This window comes from Hydra vulgaris, chromosome 07, assembly GCF_038396675.1.
Source record: "Hydra vulgaris chromosome 07, alternate assembly HydraT2T_AEP".
In the NCBI taxonomy this organism is placed as follows: Eukaryota; Metazoa; Cnidaria; class Hydrozoa; order Anthoathecata; family Hydridae; genus Hydra; species Hydra vulgaris.
Window position 1 is genome coordinate 23,553,805 of NC_088926.1, and position 21,533 is coordinate 23,575,337.

General features: G+C 28.0%; 1 long non-coding RNA gene across 2 annotated transcripts; it reads left to right on the forward strand.

Moving 5' to 3' along the window:
• The first annotated feature begins 17,150 nt into the window (after positions 1-17,150).
• On the forward strand, positions 17,151-19,544 carry LOC136082355 (uncharacterized). 2 transcript variants are annotated; one of them, XR_010639628.1, is made up of 4 exons: positions 17,190-17,664; positions 17,835-18,109; positions 18,883-19,076; positions 19,178-19,544. It is a non-coding gene; the product is annotated as an uncharacterized LOC136082355 (long non-coding RNA). The 2 variants fall into 2 exon arrangements; XR_010639627.1 differs by having other exon boundaries at positions 17,151-18,109.
• The last annotated feature ends 1,989 nt before the right edge of the window (positions 19,545-21,533 follow it).

A 21,533-nucleotide genomic window follows, 5' to 3' on the forward strand; every position in this document is an offset into this window, starting at 1 on the left:
GATCAACCAAATAAAAACTCCTTAGTACCACTTTATTTGTAGTGTAGTAATACTGTGTGTGGTAATTATAGGAGTGTGTAGTTATAGGAGTAACCTGATAAAGTTATTACTTTGGTCAAGTTTATCTTTATTAAGGTTAATAAAATATGGGGTTCCTAAGTAATTTAAGTATTCATAGCAATCAAAAATTAAAACTGGCAACATTGGAACACCAATCCTTAAATTAGTTAACAGTGCAAAAATGGTCCTTAAATCTTTTTTATATGAGGAGTTATTAGTTTTGCCCAGTAAAAGTGAATTCTGGCCCACTGTGCACCGGTCGAAACTTTTATGTTATATTTTTATGTTATAGTTTTAAAATCATTGTAAAAGCTTATTTTTTAATGACGAGATATAAAAAAAAAAAAAAATATGGATAAAAATATCAATCAATAGTTTCAAGCTAAACAAATCTCAATCAATGTAGATAAAAAAAAAACTTTCGAGAATGATAGAAATTTATTTTGGCTTCCCCACCTAAGTTACACTGTATACCGAAAGCTATAACTAAGAAACACTTTTAAGCAAAAAAATTTAGATATAGTAAATTTGTTAAATTGCTTCAAATTTTGAACAAAAAATAAGATTTTTAAACCAAATAAATGATTGTTTTTAAATGAACATCCAACTCCATACATTAGTTTTGTTTATCTGAATTTTTAATGTTCTCCATATATTAGTTTTGGTTATCCTAATTTTTAATGCTCTTATTCTATGTATTAGACAAAGATTTTTAATCTAGACCGTTTTCTCTTTCACTTTTATGTACATGCTTATGAAGGCATTATCCTTAATATTATTTTGAAGTATTTACTGTTTTTAACAATTTGATTTTGTACATAGTGTTTTTAACAATTTGATTTTGCTTTCAACTTGTAAACCCCGCATATGGGTTCTATGTAAAGAATGTGACTTTAATTATCCGTAAGGAAGAGTAATAGCGAACGTGGGGTAACTCTGAACATGGTCAAAACAGCATAATAAATTTTTTTTGATAATTCTGTTTCTCTCTCCTCAGTTGCAGAGGTGCAATGAAGCTGCAATTGTACAATACATGCAAAGGTTTAAGAGCAATTTGAAAAAAAGGATTAGTTGCAGTTTATATTTGTAGGCAATGGAGTTTCTTCGCTAATTTGTAGTCCGACACATCCAGTACAAAACCTTATTTATTTAACAAAAAAATTAACTTGCAATAATTTATTTAGAAATTATTTATAGAAACAAAAATTTTCTTTAATGTAATATGAACTTGCAAAAATTTTTTTAGAATATATATTTGTATGAAAATTGAAAAAACTGCTTTCAAGATGGATGGAAATGTTTGCGCTATAAACTCAAATGCTATAGCTCTAGTTTATATCAATGTTAATTTAAATTCGCCAGTGGGTCTAATGTCTAGTGCTCTGCTTCGGTAAATCTGAAAATTCATGCAGTCAATTAATTATTATGATAACATAAACATACTGACAAAGTATTATTGCTTTATGACTGAAAGTTTTGCTAAAACTCGTGGCTTTCAAAACGTTTGCTATCTTGTCCCGTCTGCATATTTTGAAACCCTTTACAGGCTCAAAATAGGCAGAGCTATGCGCAATCTAATTCGCTAATTTTGAAAGAGAGGCTTTTGCGCGTAAGTTTAAATCATAAAAATGTCAAAAAACGTATCGATTAATAAAAGTGAAACTGAGTAATTGCCAAATAATAATAACAAAAAAAGTATGATTTTTCTTTCCGATTTTGTATATTATAGTACTTATACTTTTACAAAACTTCATAACTCAAAACATCCGTGATTTTCATAATATTTTCTTAAAAATAAAGATTCAAAAAATTTAGTTTGTTTTCCTAATGGTTTTTATAACTCTAAGATATAAAAATGACAAACGTTGTAACAAACTATAAACCAGATGGTAAAACTTGACTATGCTGTGATTCTTCTACGATAGATTTTTTAAAACAGTTTTAAAATTTACCATGTAATATCAATTGAATATTATTAACTTGATATAAGTTTTTTCAAATTAAGTTCCCATTAATCCTGTAATATAAAAGAAAAATATTTTCAAAAATAACCTAATTTCTTTTCACATTTTTACCCTTATTATTCCCATATAAAAACTGTATACGTCATTAAAACATTTTAAGTTTGAGAATATTGCTTATTGATTGTTACAGCTAGCCCAGATAATTTGCAACACTCTCAAAATAAAAGCAATTGTGAGCAAGAGCTGATTTAGATTGCATTTGGTAATGTATAGTAATAAAAGATTACAAAGCATTGTAGCATAATAAGCTATAAGAAAAAATTTAAAACCTAGTGTCCACAAGTGTGTTTTAATATAGTAAACTGATTACCAAAAGGAATAACTCTTAACTTACCACACCTTTATAAAAAACTAAGTGTAAAAAGGTAGAAACAAAAAAATTGCTAACATACAAGCTCATGTTGATGTTTATTTCAATTTCAAAAGTCAATACATATAAAGACTCTGCAATGCTGGATTACTTTTGCACTGATCTGGCATCCTTTTCAGCAGTCGAAGGAAGAGGTTTCAAGAAATTGTTTGACATTGCAAACCCTAAACTGAGCTTTCGTCACAGAACAACATATTCAAGAAAGCTTTCAATTCGGTCAAGAGAAGTTCAAGCTGGAATGAAGAGGATAATAACGGAGATTACGCCAAATCTAAAAAGTGTTGCATTTACTTCTGACCTTTGGACTTCTAGCTACTCAGGACAGCAACATCTCTTGGAATTTTCATGCTATTGACAAAAATTGGAGACTACATCACTGGACACCCCATGCCCAACAGTTCCCAGGCAGACACACAGGTAACTTAATTGAAGGAAAGCTGGATTCTTTCTAAGAAGAACTAAATTTGCCTGCTGATTTGCCAATGTACTGCTTTAACGACCAGGCAAGAAACATGAAACTTGCAGTCAAATTGTCAAAACGTCTTGACCAATACTTGTGAAACAATCATATTTTGCAGTGCATAATTCGAGACTCATTTGGAATGACTGCTAGAATGGATGATGCGTTGCAAACATGCAAAGATTTGGCTTCTTTAACTCACCAGTCAACAGTTGCAGCTGAGTTGCTTGAATCAGAATCAGACGCTCAAGGAATCAATTTTAGACAGTTGCGCCAATCTGTTGACACAAGATGGAGTAGTAAACTGGATTGCATGGCTTCTGTCCTACATCTAAAGAGTGCAATTATCAGCTTATGTGCAAATGAAGATATTTTTTCTTGAAAGACCATCAGTGCATCACAGTGGAAATCAATTGAAGGAGCAGTAGAAATTTTGGCACCACTTAAAAAAGCTACAGAAACGTGGTTGGCAGAGTCTATTCCAACAATTAACACTGTCGCCGATTCTCTTTGTTTAATCCATGACAAAATTGACGGATAGAAAAAATGGCTACGGTGTCTTGTATGCAAAAAACTTGAAAAGCTGCATTGAGAAAAGATTTCCTCTTTGTCACACTGGAAACTTATTGAGTGCTACAGCAAACTACTTAAATCCTGCTTTAAAGGGACTTCACTTGAAGCAAAAAATTTCAAACAACAAAAGAATGGTTAGCCTCACAGGTTAAGGATAATGTTGAGTGCCAACCTGTTGGCAAAGTCCTTTCAGCAGATTTGTCCCCTAATTCAAAACTGAAGCGCAAGTTAAACGTCAGACTTGAAACACAAGAGCCAACATCTAAACTGAATCCTATTTTGAGCGAAATGTGCCAGTATGAATATCTCCTTGATGCCAAAAAAGACTTTCCGATTCTTGAATTGTGGAAGTTGCATTCAAATCCACTGCCAGAACTCTCTTCATTAGCTAGACACATTTTAGCTATTCCAGCAAGTTCAACTAAATCAGAGAGAGTTTTTAGCTCAGGTGGAAATGTCGTCCGATCATCAAGACACAACTTACACCCAGAAAAAGTAGAACAAATCATCTTAATCAGAGAAAAAATTGTCTTGCTGGAAAAGTTTGGCAAAAAAATTCTGAAATAATAGTTCATAAATAATTCATCTTCAACTGGTTAAGTTTTTTAACTTCAATACTCTTTGCTAGCTTGCAATATCAGCGCTTATATGTGACTGTACAAAACAACTGTTTAGTAGAAAAACAAATATCACTTTTTTTGTTAAATTTTCCAATAGATTATTAATGTACAATTTTTATCCTATTTATGTATGTTAAAATACCAGACCATACTTTTTTTAATTTTTTGCAAAGTGTTTGAAGGTTTAAGAATGATGTTTTATTAAAGTTAAGTAAAGAAAAATATTAACGTACACCTTATCAGGCTTTTCAAAGTTTAGGTTAAACAGTAACTTCTTCAGAGCTCGGAGATTTACATGGACCATGGAAGCTAGTTTGGTAAAAAGTTTGTAAAAATTTTCTTTTTCCAAAAAAATTTAAAAGTTTAAACATTTATAATTAACAAGTTGGTATAAAGATGCAGTAACGAGCTTAGAACAACCTCTGTCTCAGCTTAAAATGTATACTTTGAATACTTTAAGTACTTTGCCAGTAGTCTGGCGCAACTGCATATAAACTTTGTATTGAGCATGCTTTATAGAACATGGACATTACATTAGATGAGAAACACATTTAGAAATCTTGCAAAAATGCACACATGGAAATTCAAGTTAAATATTTCAAGAGTTTTTACGTACAAAACACATTTGGTAATAAATAAAATATTTATAGCATGACAACTGATTTTGTTCTTATTTTTGATAATTTTATTGAATTTTTTTTATTACTCTTTTTTTATTAAAACGTTTAGTTTTAACAATCTTTTTTATTAAAACGTTTAGTTTTAACAATTTTTTTCAATCTTTTTTTTTTTCAATTATTACTATACAAAAAATGCCATAACCCACTTTTATTAGGTTAACTTACTTGACTTACTTACTTACTTACTTTTTCTTGCTGTTAATGTCAGTTTATGTAACTGTACAAAAAGTTACTGTTCAGTAGACGAACATAAATTTCACTTCTTTAGTTAAATTTTCAAATAGTATTTTATGTATAAGTTAATGAAGCCTGTCAAAATTTTTCTAAATTTTTAAAAAGTGTTAAATAGTTTAAGACAATGTTTTATTAGAGTTATGTAATAAAAAAACTATACCAGTCTCCTTAAACTATGGTTGAAACAAAACATGAAGACAAAATCTTCTCAGAGCTCATATATTGACATGGAACATGTAAGCTAGTTTCGCAAACTCTAATGTTCAACTCTTTATAATTGGCATATAAATCAATTTATAAAAAGAGTTCTTCACCAGTAGTCTGGTAAAATTGCATATAATCTTTAAATGCAAAAGTACTTCACAAGTAGCCTGTACAACTGTATATAAACTTTATATTTGAGTATGCTTCAAGGCCAAGAACATATTTTACAAGAAATATACTTATAAATCTTTTCGAATTCACTTCAACACATACTTTTTTTTTTTCCATTTCTTTAAATTAACAACAGATAAAACCATCACCTAAACTTTATTAAAATTTTAGGATTTTTACGAGTGAAAATTCTCTTGTACAAATAGATTTTGATACCTTTTAATTACTCTGAAGAGTACTAAAATAAAATAAATTTGCTTGTATTGATAAACTTTGTTTATTGATAAACTTAGTTTATTGATAAACTTAGTTTATCATTACTATGTAATTTATTTCGATAATCTGTATTGATTTTAAATATATTTTTCAACAAATGCGCACTTGCCTCTTTTTCAAAATCAGCATATCAGATTGCTCATATTTCTGCCTATTCTGAGCCTGAATAGGGTTTCAAAATATGCGTCCCGTCTTTTCCTACATGTATTACAATAAAATTTCGCCTTGTGGTTATACTTTCATGTTGTTTGGTTCATGTTCATGGTTATACTTTCATGTTGTTTCATTCTTTGATATGCGCATTATTTCGAGCTTCACATCACAGAAGTATAAACATAAAAGAGTTCATAAATTTAGCTTTTTTCAAGTTTTTATATATTTAAAACATGAAAAATGTTTATTTATTTATGAATAATACAAGTAAACTTAAAGTTAGCCAATCTTAATACAGATTTTTAACACTGAAAATTTGTGTTAAACACACACTCGTGTAGGGTGTTTAACACAAAAAAGGGGTGTACATATATGATTATATGAGATCAATACCTTATTAGAAATTAATTTAGATGCTTATTTATTATTTAGTTATGCATATATCAAAAAGAGTTTTTACATTTTTGTGTCTTTTTCCAAATTTCCGACGATTTCTTGATATATAAAATCTTTATTATTTAATCAAACTAAATCTCAAAACGCATAGACAAAGATTTTAAAATGCATGTATACCTTTATAAATATGACATAAAATCTTAACTGAGTAAAAATATTACTTACAAAAAGAAACGTATTTTTTAAAACCACACTGTTCGTGTATCAATTCTAAAGTGAGCGCCCTTACTATTTTGCAAAAACAAAATCAAAACGGCGCTGCAGCCGTCGTCTTTGCGTAGGGAGAAATATTTGCTCTGCAATTTTGTAAATGTTGTCATTTTTATGCATAAACATTGTGTAAAAAAATTAAAACGTTCTAAAGCAAGTTATAAGTTTTAAGTTATACGCTCCGATATAAAAACATTGGATGAAAATAAAGAACTTCACAATTTGTTATTGCTTCTAATAAAACTAAATAATAGCAGCTTGATACAGTTAAATTACAATGAGTGAAAACTTTTTAAACCGTTAAAATTTTGGAATAAGTTGTTTGTTTTAATAAAACAAAAAATAGCTTAAATATGCTTCACAAATTGTTTATAAGTATAGCTTCTTGTAAATGTCATCAATATGAGCGAGGTGGAAATTCCTCGAATTCGCCAAAACATTGGCAGATACCTTTGTAGCCAGATTTGGAAAAGAAAACCAATTTGTATGGACAAGGTGTAATTATGGAACTTTTGTTAACACAAACTACGTAACCTGATTTTGGCTTATCATTGATAGCGCCGTCGTTATCAGCGCGATATATGCAGTCGTTAGTGACGTCAACACCTGAATTAATTTAGAAATAAAATAGAAATGTCAAATTTGCATTCCTAACTCAACAAAAAAATGAAGATATAAAAATTATAATTAACCAGTTTTTCTTAAGCGAAAATAACACGTTTACAAATTTGTTTTAAAGTCTCACCTTACCTAAGCAATAAACTCATTACATAATAAAAAAATGCATAAAACAACGCATGCTGGGAAATTAGCATGCATTGTTTTATACGCAGATAGGCATTTTGAATCACCATTTGTGATATACAAAGCCAAAAGAAACTTTCGTCCTGACTAGGCAAGTAGTGGTCCAGTTGGTACCAAATATTCAATTTCAAAATTAGGTTGGATGGAGCATGATACGTTTATTAAATGGCTGAAAGAAGTATTTATAACCAAAACTGAGCAAATTGGTGGTAACCATGTTTTAGTATTAGATGGGCATACAACTCATATAACTTTGGAAGCGGTATTGCTGTGCAAAAAAAAACATATAATATATAAATATGATTTTGTAAATATAAATATAAATATAATATATAAATATAATTTTGATTTGTCTGCCAGAGGATTCTTTACATATTCTACAACCATTTGATAGAGGCGTCTATTGTCATGTCAAACAAGCATGGAAAGAAATTCTTACAAAGTGTTACAAAAACTCGATATGTAAGAATTTAGAAAAACAAAATTTAACACCGTTACTCAAATTGCTGTACGAGAGTAGTAAATGTTTTACACGCTTGCATGCTATTACTGGTTTCCAGTACACTTTCTTATTTCCACTTAATAAAAACAAAAATAATAAAAACAATAAAAACAAATCATAAGGTATTAGCAATCACACAAACATTTAATCCACCTTCATCAACTTTAGCAGCCTCCGAAGCACCTACACAAATTTGCTCAGACACAGCTCATCATCTTTAATAGCTGCCGCAGCACCTACTTAAACTACACACCGATTACATTCTTTGTCAACTACACTAGCTTCAAGTTTTGATAGGTATCAAGCATGTGTTAAGCGTTGCAAAAACAGTATCGAGATAGAGTTGAAGCAGTTTTTTCAAGCCAGAAATCAATCGCATGTTAAGAAACCGAAGCAGTGCAGTACGTAAAAACTTGGCAAAAAATGTGTTACCAAAGAAAATGTGATCGAGTTCCTCAAGCAAAAAGATGAAGAAAAAGCAACAAAGGAAGCCATGAAAGTTGCTAAACTTAACGCAAACCGTAGAAACTCTATGCCAAGTACTCAAATGCCTGAGCAAGTACCAGCAAATGATTAAAAGTTGCAAAATGTAAAAAGTGTAGAGTACAGTTACACACAGAAATATTACAGTGCGAGAGTTCGATGTGTCGGCAACAGTTGGGCAAAGCAACATGTTTACCAAAGAAATAAGTAGTTGGAACTAATTTTTCTTTGTTGCAAAAAATGTAAAAGATTTAATATAATTTCTTAAACATAAGTTGTTCAAAAAAATAATTAAAAAAAAGTTAAATTTCACAAAATTCAATGTGTACTCAAGTGTGCGGTGTTAACAAAATGTCGCCTAAAACCAAATTTTTTCTTCTTTACATTTAATACTTTTTAAACATATATTTATACTATCTTTTTTTATTACCTATCTAATAAAAAAAAAAAAAAATTAAAAATGAAATATAAAAAAATTATTTAATTTTAATTGATAAGTGTGTAGTTTGACCCGATTTTACTTTATGAATAGTTATATTTTAATTTCAATATTTTTTTCCAGTTATATCATTAAGTACGTGTCACATGATAGAGCCGAAAATACTTATCCTCGAAAATATCACCGAAATATTTCACAACCGAAAAATTTAGAACCGAAAAGTATACTTTCATTGCAGGATCGAATTACAAAATCCTTTCTTGCGCCGAAAGTTTTAGAACCGAATTTTACAACCGAAAAAATTTGGATCGAATTACAAAATCCTTTCTTTTTATATTTTAATTCAATTTCAAAACTTTATTTCATGACTTTCGATCAAAAATTCGATCGAAAGTTTTTCGGTTCTAAAATTATTTATGACATTTCGATTGATAATTCAATTGAAATTTTTTCGGTTCAAAATACAATTATGACTTTCGATCGAAAATTCGATTGAAATTATTTCGGTTCTAATTTTTTTCGTGAATATTTTCGGTTGTGTAATAAATTTTTCATATTCAGTTCTAAATTGAAATTTACGACTCGGTTGAATTATAGGACGCCATTAAATAAAACGTAAGTTTTCAGCTTAAAGTAACACTTATTAGGTTTTCTACCCAGGAATTTATTTTTTAACCTTTATTTCGTATATTGTGAATCTATTAGAGTAAATACTAGAATGTTCCAGACGTCAAGTGGTTTAGGGTAATTGGTTTTTAATCAATGATTATTGTTAATGTCTTTATACAGTAAATCATATACAGATGAAAACATAAAAACAGCACTCACTGATGTTCAGAGGTAACTATTTACGTGCGCAATTTCACTTAAGTATAACAAAATATATATTTTTGAATTTTATAGTTTCAATTTCATTCCTTTTTTTCAAGGTTTTAGAACAAAATAGGAGGTTGCAAAGCATTATGGTATACCAAGAACCACATTAACGGACAAACTCAGTGGAAAGGCTTCTATCACCAAAAAGATGGCAACTTTTCTAACTGAGGCTGAGGAACAAGTTCTCATAAACTATATTATAAGCGCTCAACGAAGAACAAATCCTGTATACAAAGACACTGTTTTATCCCTTGTTTCCAGTCTTTTAATGGACAAGAGGCTCCTCAGAGAAATAAAACGGGACAGACCAAACTAATTTGGCAGAGCTGGCACGCCAAAACCTAGTGATCGGTGGTTAGTAAACATAATAATTACTATATTTGTATAATAAATTACTATACTGGTAGTTGTTTATATAGTATTTTAAGTTTAGCTTATATAGTATTTTAAGTTTAGCTTATAGTGACAAGTATATGACCATAGTATTGGCTATACCCGTCAAACATTTTGGCTGAAAAAGACGACTTTAATGCGTCTCTTAAGTGAATTAAACGTTTTTTATACATTTAAAAGACGTCTTTTTTAGACAAAGTGTTTGCTGGGTAGTATCTTAATTAAAACAATAACTAAATAAGTTATTACCTTATAAAGTAAACAAATACAAATTGATAGTTATATAGGTCAAAAATATAATTTGTTTAATCTAGTTTTAAAAGAAGGCTAGAATTAGGGCTGTAAATCCTGGCTCGTGTTCGTGAACGGCTCGACAAGAGCTCGTTCATGTTCGGCTCGAATGGTAAACGAGCCGGGCTTGAACAAAAAATTAGGCTCGTTTATTAAACGAGCCGAGCTTGAACATCATAGGCTCGTTCATATAGGCTCGAATATATATATATATATATATATATATATATATATATATATATTTTATAATATATATATATATATATATATTTTATAATATATATGTAATAATATATATGTAATAAATAAAATTGTGATATTACATATATTAGTATATAATAAAAATATAGTGTTAGTGTAACCATATGAGATATAACTCTTATTACAATAAATAATTGAATAATGTAAACAATTTAATTACGTGAGGCTGCTATTGACTATTGTCATTTGCCAACAGGCCCAATATGTTTTAGACCATTTTTAATGGATTTAAGAGTGTACAAATTATGCAAAACAAAAAGTAAATATATAAAACTTTTTTTTTAAACTCTTTTTACAATGATTTTGTAGAAGGAGCCATTTTTTAACTTGTAGAGAGGTATTTTTTCAAGTTGCACAACTAAATATGTTTGTTTATGTTGTTTGTTGATTTGGACTTGATTTGGGCATTATTTACAGACGAGCCTTTAACGAACAATTTTTTTTTACTAAACGAGCTTTAAACTAACAGGTTACAATAATTATTTCGAGTTTTAAACCAGTCAAGCTCGAGCAACATGTAAAACGAGCCGAGCCCAAACAATACTAATCATTAACGAGCCGAGCTCGAAAAAAGAAATGAGCCTCTTGATGTAGGTTTATTTGGACCTATGAAGGCAGCATGGTTAAAGGTTGCAGAGGGTCATAAAAAAAAATGCAACTCCTATGTTACAAAAGAAATGTTCGCTAGTCTTTTTCTTCCAATGTAGTCAGAATCAATGAGGTGAAGATTAAAAATTCTTTTAAGAAATATGGATTACAGCCATTTAATCCTGATGCTATTGATTACACAAAGGTAATCTTACATGAGGAACATGCTGGAGATCAACGCCTTTTTGAGGGTGTCAATCAAGGTTGTTTTGTTGAAGTTTCAACCCAAATAGAACCAATATTATATTTGAATGTAAGTACTTAGCAAAGTGAGAAACTACTTCAAATAGGTTTTACTGATGCACAGGCAGCTGGTTCATACATAAACCTGTAAATGATAAATAATTTTTGTAAACAAAATATAGGATTGGGACAAATTATATACTTAGTTAAATTTTAAACAACCTTCTACAATTATATATTCTTTAATTAATTGATGTTGAATTTTGTAAGCTTCTGCTAAAACTATTATTCAAAATACTTATATAGAATTTTAAAAAGTTTAAATGACTTTGTATTGGATTTTCCACAGATTTGACGTGTTTAAAATAAACAAACGAAGAAACTGGTTTGATTTTGCGTTTTAACGAAACAGGCGATTGGACACACAAACTAGCACATCTACAAATCCAACTTCACCCAAGAGCAAACCCTCTACTAGTGGAATTAATTACCATTATTCTTCTTCTAATAATTTAACAACAAAAACGATATCTCTTTTGCCTGTGGTAGCTTTCAAACCAAAGAGGTTCAGTATTAGTACTGTCATGATCAACCATAGGTGATTTCCTTTGCCCAAAAAAGCTCTACGTTAGTTATGGGCTTTTTTTAATTTTATTTTAATATTGATCTTTTGTTATTTTGAACTTAGTGATACGTATGGTCATAAAAATATATTTTCTTTATTAAAAAATTATAAACTGTTGTTAGCTAAAGTTCGCAATGTTGTGCAAGAGCTTCAACCAGCATCTGTTGGGACGTCAGATCAAGTTGTATCCATTCTAGCGGAAGTAAAAGAGAAAAAGAAAGACTAAGAATGAACAAATTTTTGGAAGAAAGAACAAATGCTTGGCAACTGAGTTGGCAAAGAAGTAAAAACCCCCAGTAAAAAAAAAAGTTGTGTATACTAAGCCAATGCAAACAAAAGAAGAAAGTCTAAAACAGCATCTTATTCCGGTAAAAACAATTTCAAAGTGACTTCTCTATGGTCCAGCTGTTCATTTATTAAACTAATAAAAAATAGATAAAAATATTTCCGCATTTTATTTATTAATGTAATTTTCTGTCTTTGATATGGCCGGAGATATCTAGTTTAACTTGTAATTAAAGTGAAAAAAAATGTATATAAAACTTTGATTCTTTAACAATAATTTAGAACTGAAAATAAATCTTTATCAAAAAGAAAAAGACATTTTAAATAAAAATTAATTGTGGCAAACACTAGCACAAGTAAAATCTCAGATGGAGAACATGTTTCTTGCTAGTAAATGCCATTTAGCTCTTTCAGAGGCTATTGCTCCCGTATTTATTATCGGAGGTAAATTTATTCTTTGAGCATCGTAAAGACCAACTCTCGATCTATAAACTAAGACTAAAAGATTTATAATTTATGAAAATAAGAGCGAGAAAGGAATATTTATACCGGACTAAATTCAAAAACGTCGCGAACATTGGGTGTTTTACCTTATACAAGTTTTACAATATGGCAAGAAATAAATTAAACCTAATTTTTGACAAAACAAGATTTACGAAAAATATGAGGTTTTTTAGATTGACAATTTTTAAATCCTGATTACACTGATAAGTTTTGTTCTTATTAGTGACTGACATTTATTTATTCTGCTTTTTTTTTTTAATTTTTTGTTGATAACAAATACAAATTAATAAACGGAGTGGTCATATTAAACTTAAGGTAGGTAGGAAAAATTTCTTAAAACTAATCAAGGTGTGTTAAACCCCTAAGATAATGGCAAATTTTGATTATTGGTATTATTTAAAAATGCTCATACTAAATTTTTCTATTCAAAAAACTGCCAGCTTCAAATATAAGGGCGAATGGAAAAGTTTGTGGTTAACGAACTTATTCTTTTAATAAATCCAACAAATTACAGACCCGTATCTCTGACGTCACTACCTTGCAAAATATTAGAAAGAATTGTTGCTGATAATATAATCAAGCATTTAATAACAAACAAGTTGTGAGCAAAGGAATAGCATGGCTTTCTGAAAGGTAAGAGCTGCACAACGAATTTACAAGACTTTCTTGATACCTTAGCAAGCGCATTATTAAATAGTATTTCAATTGACGTTTTGTATACCAACTTTCGAAAAGCATTCGACAGAGTATCAGACATAAAATTATGTGCTAAGGTTTATGCATCCGGTATTGTTTTTTTACCTCTTAAATGGATTGAATCATTGTTATTAAATAGGAAACAACAGGTAGTGATGGGAAAATGCGAGGCAAATTGGGTTGGTGTGTTAAGTGGAGTATCACAGGGTTCTGTACTTGGTTCACTCCTTTTTTTAATATTCATAAACGATTAACCAAGCAAACTTCTTAATAAATAATGTTTGTATGCCGATGACAATAAAATAATTGCTCCTATTTAAACCGAGGTTGATTCAAAATCATTTCAAAATGACGTAAAAAATCTTTATGATTGGTCTGTTGAATAGAAAACTGGGTTTGAATTTTGAAAAATGTAAAATAATGCGTTTTGGTGCGAGTAATAAAAGATATCCTTTTTTCACTAAACGAAATTGAAAAATCTACTCTAAAAAAGGTTTAGTTATTTATATATCCAAGGATTTGAAATGGGAAAGACAAGAAAGGAATGCTGCCAGTAAAGCAAATAATATGCTTGCAATATTAGATAATACTTTAAGGTATAAAGATAAGTACCTCATGAAAATGCTTTATTGCACGTACGTTAGACCTCATTTGGAGTTTGCGATTCAAGCTTGGAAACTCTATTATAAAAAAGATAACAAAGAACTTGAAAGAGTTTAAAGAGGAGCAGCTAAATTGATACTAGAATTAAGACAACTAGGATATAATCAAAGACTAAAAATATTAGATTTAACAACTTTAGAAGTTCGAAGACTAAAAGGTGACCTTATACAACAGTATAAACTATATCAAGGTTTTGAATCTATTGATATGAAGAAAGTCCAGATACAAATGCATTCAATTAATACACCAGGTCCAGCATCCAATAATAGAGGTTATAAACATCGTGTTAAATCAGAGTTTGTTAAAATTTGTTTAATTAGACAACAATTTATTACAAACTGGGTTGTCTTTGGATGGAATGATTTACCGGAATCGGTAGTGGAGTCTACATCAGTCAAAGAGTTTAAATCTAAACTTAAGCTGATTGACTTGCAGATTATATTGAACAAGAAAAATAGGTTGCAGCTAAATTATTAGACAACTATTGTGTTGGCTGTTATAGATATTGCCTGGCGCTTTATCTCAACAGCATTAGAACTACTATTGAAAAAAAAAGTTAAAAATAAAATAAAAAGGATCATTAAGAAATGTTTTTTCAAGAGTATTTTTAAATATTGTTCTCTGTTGTTTGTCATTCCAACATTGAACTACTTGTACCAAAATTTGAAGAGTATCTTCAGGATTTACATTTTCTGAATCCCTAGTTTAACTTAGTTATAGTTCAGTTAAACACACCTTTTTAGATTATATAAAGGATTTATGCAACATTTATAGATTGAACATAAAAAACTTAAAGCTAGTTAAGAAGAAAGTTGAAATTAGGAGTTCAGAAAATGTAGTTCCTGAAGATACTCTTCTATTTTTTTTCGAATTTTTTCGAAAAAGTTTAGAACAATAAAAATCATTAAGAACAATAAAAATCTAAAAAAAAAAAAAATTAAGAAAGAATAAAAGGAAAAAAAAAAGATTTTTAAAAACTAAAACCGAAAACGATGACGTAACAACAAATTATGCCATTATCTTGCATACTCTCGAGTGTTTAATGCAAGGGGTTGGGAATAAACGAGAGAGCGGGATTTTCACTACAGATTTACAAAACAGGGGATAGGGGCTTTATAAATGTGTAGTTGCAAGTTTTTTATAGAACACGAATAAAACAATGTAATTCTTGTTTGTGGTTCGCAGTTAAATGCGCATTTTTTAACAACTACTTAGTCATAGTTTCAATATGATTTTGTAGAGATGTCACGAATAGTGATTTTGCAAAATACCTAATATTCGGGTTGACTCTGCGCCAATTAGCCGAATATTCGGTAACTCTTAGAAAATTTCACGAGTGACAGCTTCCAATCTGCATTAGTAAAGTGAATAGCGTAGGCACACTACGGAAAATTACGCGTATTTGTTTTATTTGTGTGTTTGAGCATGTTATTTGTTGACTATTTGTTACATCAAAAACTGTTTCTTATATGTTGTATTTCTTACTACCCGTTATGTAAGATAATTACAAAAAGTGTAATTTTATAGTTTAGAGCATTTACCACTAAATTGCGTTGTTTGGTAAAGCTGTTTTTATAAAGTTGCTTTTTATATTTGAAGTTAATTTATTTTTGATATAACCCAGCCGGCACAAGTCGTCTATTAGACGTCTATTTCAATACTCATTTGTCTATAGACGTCTAAGACAATTTTGAGACATCTTCAAAACGTCTCAACAAAAGATGTCTTAGACACGCTCTCTTGTAGACGTCTTGAAGATGTATTTTTTCTTGCGCGTTAAAATGTTATATTTACTGCGTCTTCAAGACGTCTAAAGTTAAGGCGTCTTGAAGTTTATAATTATTTTTTCCATTCATCTTTCATTCAAATTTAATAAGCGTGAAAGAAACGGCAGCCATGTTTTTTAAATAGAAAAGTTTCTGAAGTAAAATTGTGATCAAAGCAGTTACGGTTAAAGAAATGATGCTTATAAAGACAGTTATTGCTTTCAGAACATCCTTAATATATCTTTCGAAGATAAAACGATATATATATATATATATACACATATATGCATACATATATGTATATATATATTTATATATACATATATATATATATATATATATATATATATATATATATATATATATATATATATATATATATATATATATATATATATATATATATATATATATATATTCACATATAATATATATGTATATATATATATATACATATAATACATATATATATATATATGTATATATATATTTTATATATATATATACATACATACATACATACATACATACATACATACATACATACATACATACATACATACATACATACATACATACATACATACATACATACATACATACATACATACATAGATATATATATATATATATATATATATATATATAAATATATATATATATATATGTATATATATATATATATATATATATATATATATATATATATATAAATACTTTTATATATATATATATATATATATATATATATATATATATATATATATATAAATACTTATATATATATATATATATATATATATATATATATATATATATATATATATATATATATATATATGTATATATATATATATATATATATATATATATATATATATATATATATATATATATAAATGCTTTTATATATATATATATATATATAAATTATCTTTAATTTAATTTATTATTGCTCTGTTCTTTAAAAACATTGAGTGTTCTATTTGTAGAATATAATAATACAAAAAATTTGTATTGTTTTTTTACTTCCTTATTTTTGACTGTATAAAATGAGGATTTTTAAATAACTCATATGTTGAGAAAACTTTTACTTAAAAGTTTTATTTGTCTTTTCTGTTTTTATTTATTGTTATATATATATTATATAAAATATTATAAATCTTTTTTTTTGAGATTTTGTATTTTTAATATTTTGTTTGCTTTTCGTAATAATCAATTTTACAAATAGTAATAAAATTATCAATAATTTAATTGTTGTTTTTATTGATATTCATCCTCTTGTTATCATTGTTATTATTACTATCATTGTTATTATTATTATTAACATTTTGGATTCTATTATAACTGATTCCAATTATAATAGAATCAAATATCAGTTTTTAAGTGTCTATTTCAAACTAGGAAAATTAAATTATATTCAGGAATATAAATTCTGGGGAACCCTAGAATATACATCCCTGAATATAATTGTTTATGATTGTTAGGTATTTACATATAATTGATAGGTTATTTTTTTTTAGTATAATACTTTTTTAATTTAATTTATTTTTTAATAGTTCTTATATTTTTATTAAAATTTAAATTTGCTATTTCTTACAGGTTTTCTTATTTATCAAATTTTTGAATATTTCAATGTGGTCTATGTACGGAAAGAACACTCTCGAGTAATTGAAGATGCTATTCCTCATAGTTTGATTGAAACAGATGTATTGCGTTGGACACCAAAAGGATTTTCATGAAAAAAGCAATGAGTAAAAATATTCTTTCCAGTGATAATTGGCTACCTTTTTCAATTTTAAAAATAAAGTTGACACATGGTCAATTACTTAAATTTACTATTTTAATATTTACTTATTAATTCAAACATAACATATGTATCTATATATTTGTATTAGTTTAATAGTTTAAAAATATTTTGTAGCTGATTAAACTGAGTGTGAGTATACATCTCAGGATAAAGGAATAAAAGAGAAAGAAAAGAATGGCGATGAGATTAAGTGTTAAGAACTTGGAATTGATTTACTGGTGTTTCATGATGATACAAATTCAAAGCCCTTTGGAAATAATAATACTTCACACTGAAAGCGAAAAACACATTTAATAAGTGATTGCAATGATTTTGACGATTCAACACCATTCAATTGGAACCACCAGTTATCAAAAAGGTTTTAAAACAAAAAAGTTCTATCATAAATGGTAATTATTTCATTACTTTAAATAAAAGTTTTGTAAAATTCCCATGTGGCGTTATTTGTTATATAGTAGTGGTATCACAGGGTTGTCAAAATGTTAAAAATCAGGGAAAGGTTAGGTAATTTGTTTTAGGTTAGTGAAAATTTATGGAGTTTAAATTATTTTCAGAACAAACCAAAGAAAACTTTCAACTTATTAAATTTTTTTTCACAGTTTGTTTTTATCGATTATTTTTATTTTGTTTGTCAGCAAATATAAATTCAATTGTGATTCTGGAAAAAATCAAAGAATTTAATTTTTAATGTAGGTGGCCACCATGTATAAATGATTAAATAACGCAGCAGTATTATGCAAAGGTAAAAAGTGGTGAAGCCAACAATTACTACACTCTGGTATTGCACAATAACAATTCTGAAAACTGAACTTATGTTCATAATTTTCTGCAATGATTTTATAACTGTTTAAATTTTTCCATTTTAGCAAAGTTGTTTACTTCAGATGAATTAATTCAAATTTCAAATTCAAGTTTAACATATCGTATATCAAATGCTTTGCGTTATTTAATTATTTAAATTTTTAATTATCAATTAAGTTAGAAAGGTGATTTATTTTATTTTACTATAAATTTATTTATTGTGAGTTTAAATTTATTTATTGTGAGTTTAAATTTATTTATTGTCGGTTATAATTTATTTATTGTATAGTTTTTGAACTATTTATTATAGTTTTTAATGATAAACAGAAAAAGTATATTAAATTGTTTTTGTTTTTTTTAGGTTTTCAACAACAAGTTCTGGCATTTCAAAAAAAAGTTGTTAAATGGATGAGCGATATATCCATTATTTATCTTTACCAACAACTTTAATTTCTTAACAATCTCCAATAACTTTATTAGACATTTATAAAATCAAAAGACGAGTTTTTCCTGTTTAAAGAAAATATGAAATTGGATTCATTCCTAGATGAAAAAGTAAGATTGATATATCGATATTATTTAATGTTGGTACACACATGTGTGTGTGTGTTCGGACACTTAGCTACTTCTAGTTAAATGTGACTTTTACTTCTTAGATTGTACAATAAAAGCCTACAGGAGGGCTTGATTACAAAGATATGATCAAGAACATAATCAAACGATTTTTTACCGATTTTGTCATGAAATGGGTGAAATGAACAAGCCAAAATGAGTTAACCTTTGGCGGAACCGAGACCTACAAAACAATATACAAAGTAGTGACGCTCATGTACCTAAAGATGACGAAAAAAGAATTTTATCAAGTTGTTCAGAGCCTCCTTAGAAACGAGCAAAAAAGATGACAGTCGTATAAAAAAATAATATTGATATTGTATTTTTTATTGTAGATATATAGTTCCTTTTACATTTTATTTATTAATAATCTTAAACGTAAAAAAATATAAAATATGATTTTAAATATAATTAAGTCTGTTTTATTAGTCGATTCGGTATGTATTACTATAAATGCTGAGAGAACGTCTAATAGATGTCTCGGCAAGACGTCTTAAAGGTGTTAACAAATAGACGTCTAAAGACGTTCTTTAGACGCTCAAGCGAGTTTTCAATTAGACGTCTATGAGACATCTAATACTAGACTGTTTACAGACGTCTGTCGCAATACGTCTTACAAACGTCTATACAAGACGTCTCAAAGGTGTTAACAAATAGACGTCTTAAGACGTACTTCAGACGCTTACTTAAGTTACCGTTAGACATCTTATAGACGTCTTTGTGCCGGCTGGGAAATTGTCACTAGAACTTGTAAATAATGAATTGAATTTACTAAATGCAATTTATTTATTAACAAAATCGATAATTTATTTTAAAATACAGACATTAAATATTTCTATTAAAAACCGTATAAATATATTACCAACTAATTATCCTTTAAAAACTATTTAAATTGAAAAGTCAATTTAGTGAACATAAAAGTAGTAACCAGACTAGTCTATGAATAGACTTACAACACAGATATAGACAATTCTGTATGTTGTAATGGACACAACAAATGTTTAATTTTTTGTCCTTGTTGTGTCTATCAAATTTTTGATGGTGTCCTAAGATTGCTCAGTTAAAAAATAATTTTCACTTCATAAGTCTACAAAGCATAATTTTTTGTCTATTTGGTGTCTATGATTTTGTCTAAATTTACTTGATTTCATAAAACCAGAAATCTTTCATTACCGTATTATTTGAAGATTGTTATGTAGTAAATTTATAATATTAAAAAAATATTGAAATGACATCAAAACTCCAAATGACGATCATTGCCCATGATTAATTATTGTTTAAAACTTGCGTACATATTCATCAATAAAATGAAAGTAAAAAACATTTTTCTTTTTCACTATTGTTTTATTCACAAACCTAAATAAATTTTAACACCTATTGGAATCTTCTACTTACTAATCCACATTTTATAAAGGACAACTCCTTGATCACATATTTCTAAAATAATTTTATTGAAGGTGATAAAGATTTTAGTGACTAAGGAAAATTTTTTAAATGATAAACTTACCTTCAACTTTTTTGAAGTAATCCCAAACTGGAGAGGGCATTTTAAAAATAAATTTTCACGCACATTCACTGAGAATTGAAAAACAACTGAACTGAGTAATTAATGAACTTCAATTGAGCACAAAATAGTCCATTTTGAGGTTTTTAAATAGACATTAACTTTTTAATCAACAGCACACGCTGGACAAAAAATTAAAAAATGAACTTCTGTTAGAAAAATTGTATTTTTAATTTTGTGCTCGTTTTCAGTTTTTGAAACGATGCTGCAGTGAAAATTTAATTACTCGTTATAAGTCCAAATTATATATTAAATAGATCTTCTATACCTCATTAAAAAATCGAGATTGTTCATTTAGTGTCCGTTTTTAAAATGATTGTCTAGAAAGACAAACATTTTTTATAGACAATTCATTTTTGATAGTTGTAATTAAAATTGTTGCAATTAGTGCTTTGTCGAAGTCTATTTTTGTCCTTTTATAATAAGTCCATTAGAGATTGTCTGGTTGCTACATAAAAGACTTCGTATTTGATTGTCACTTTGCTTGCGTAAAACAACAATAAGTAACAAAAGTTGTGTTATTTCAAAATTTTGTTTGCAAAATGCTTTAAAAATAGCATCTTTTAATAAAAAATTACCTATTAGGAAATATTATGAAACTTGTAGGGAAGACAATATACTAGTAGCTTGTTTGCTGTGTAAATGCAGAACCTCGTGTGTTGGAGAGGGAAGAAAAGCAAGTAAGTAAAACTATTACGTATATTATAACTAATTAAATATGTTTTAATAAACAAATTATTTACGCTGGTAATTTTGTTATTCTTTTTTTTTTTTTTTGCTTAGTAGATTTACTTTAAAGAAATTTTACTTTAAAAAAGAGTACTTTACTTAATCTA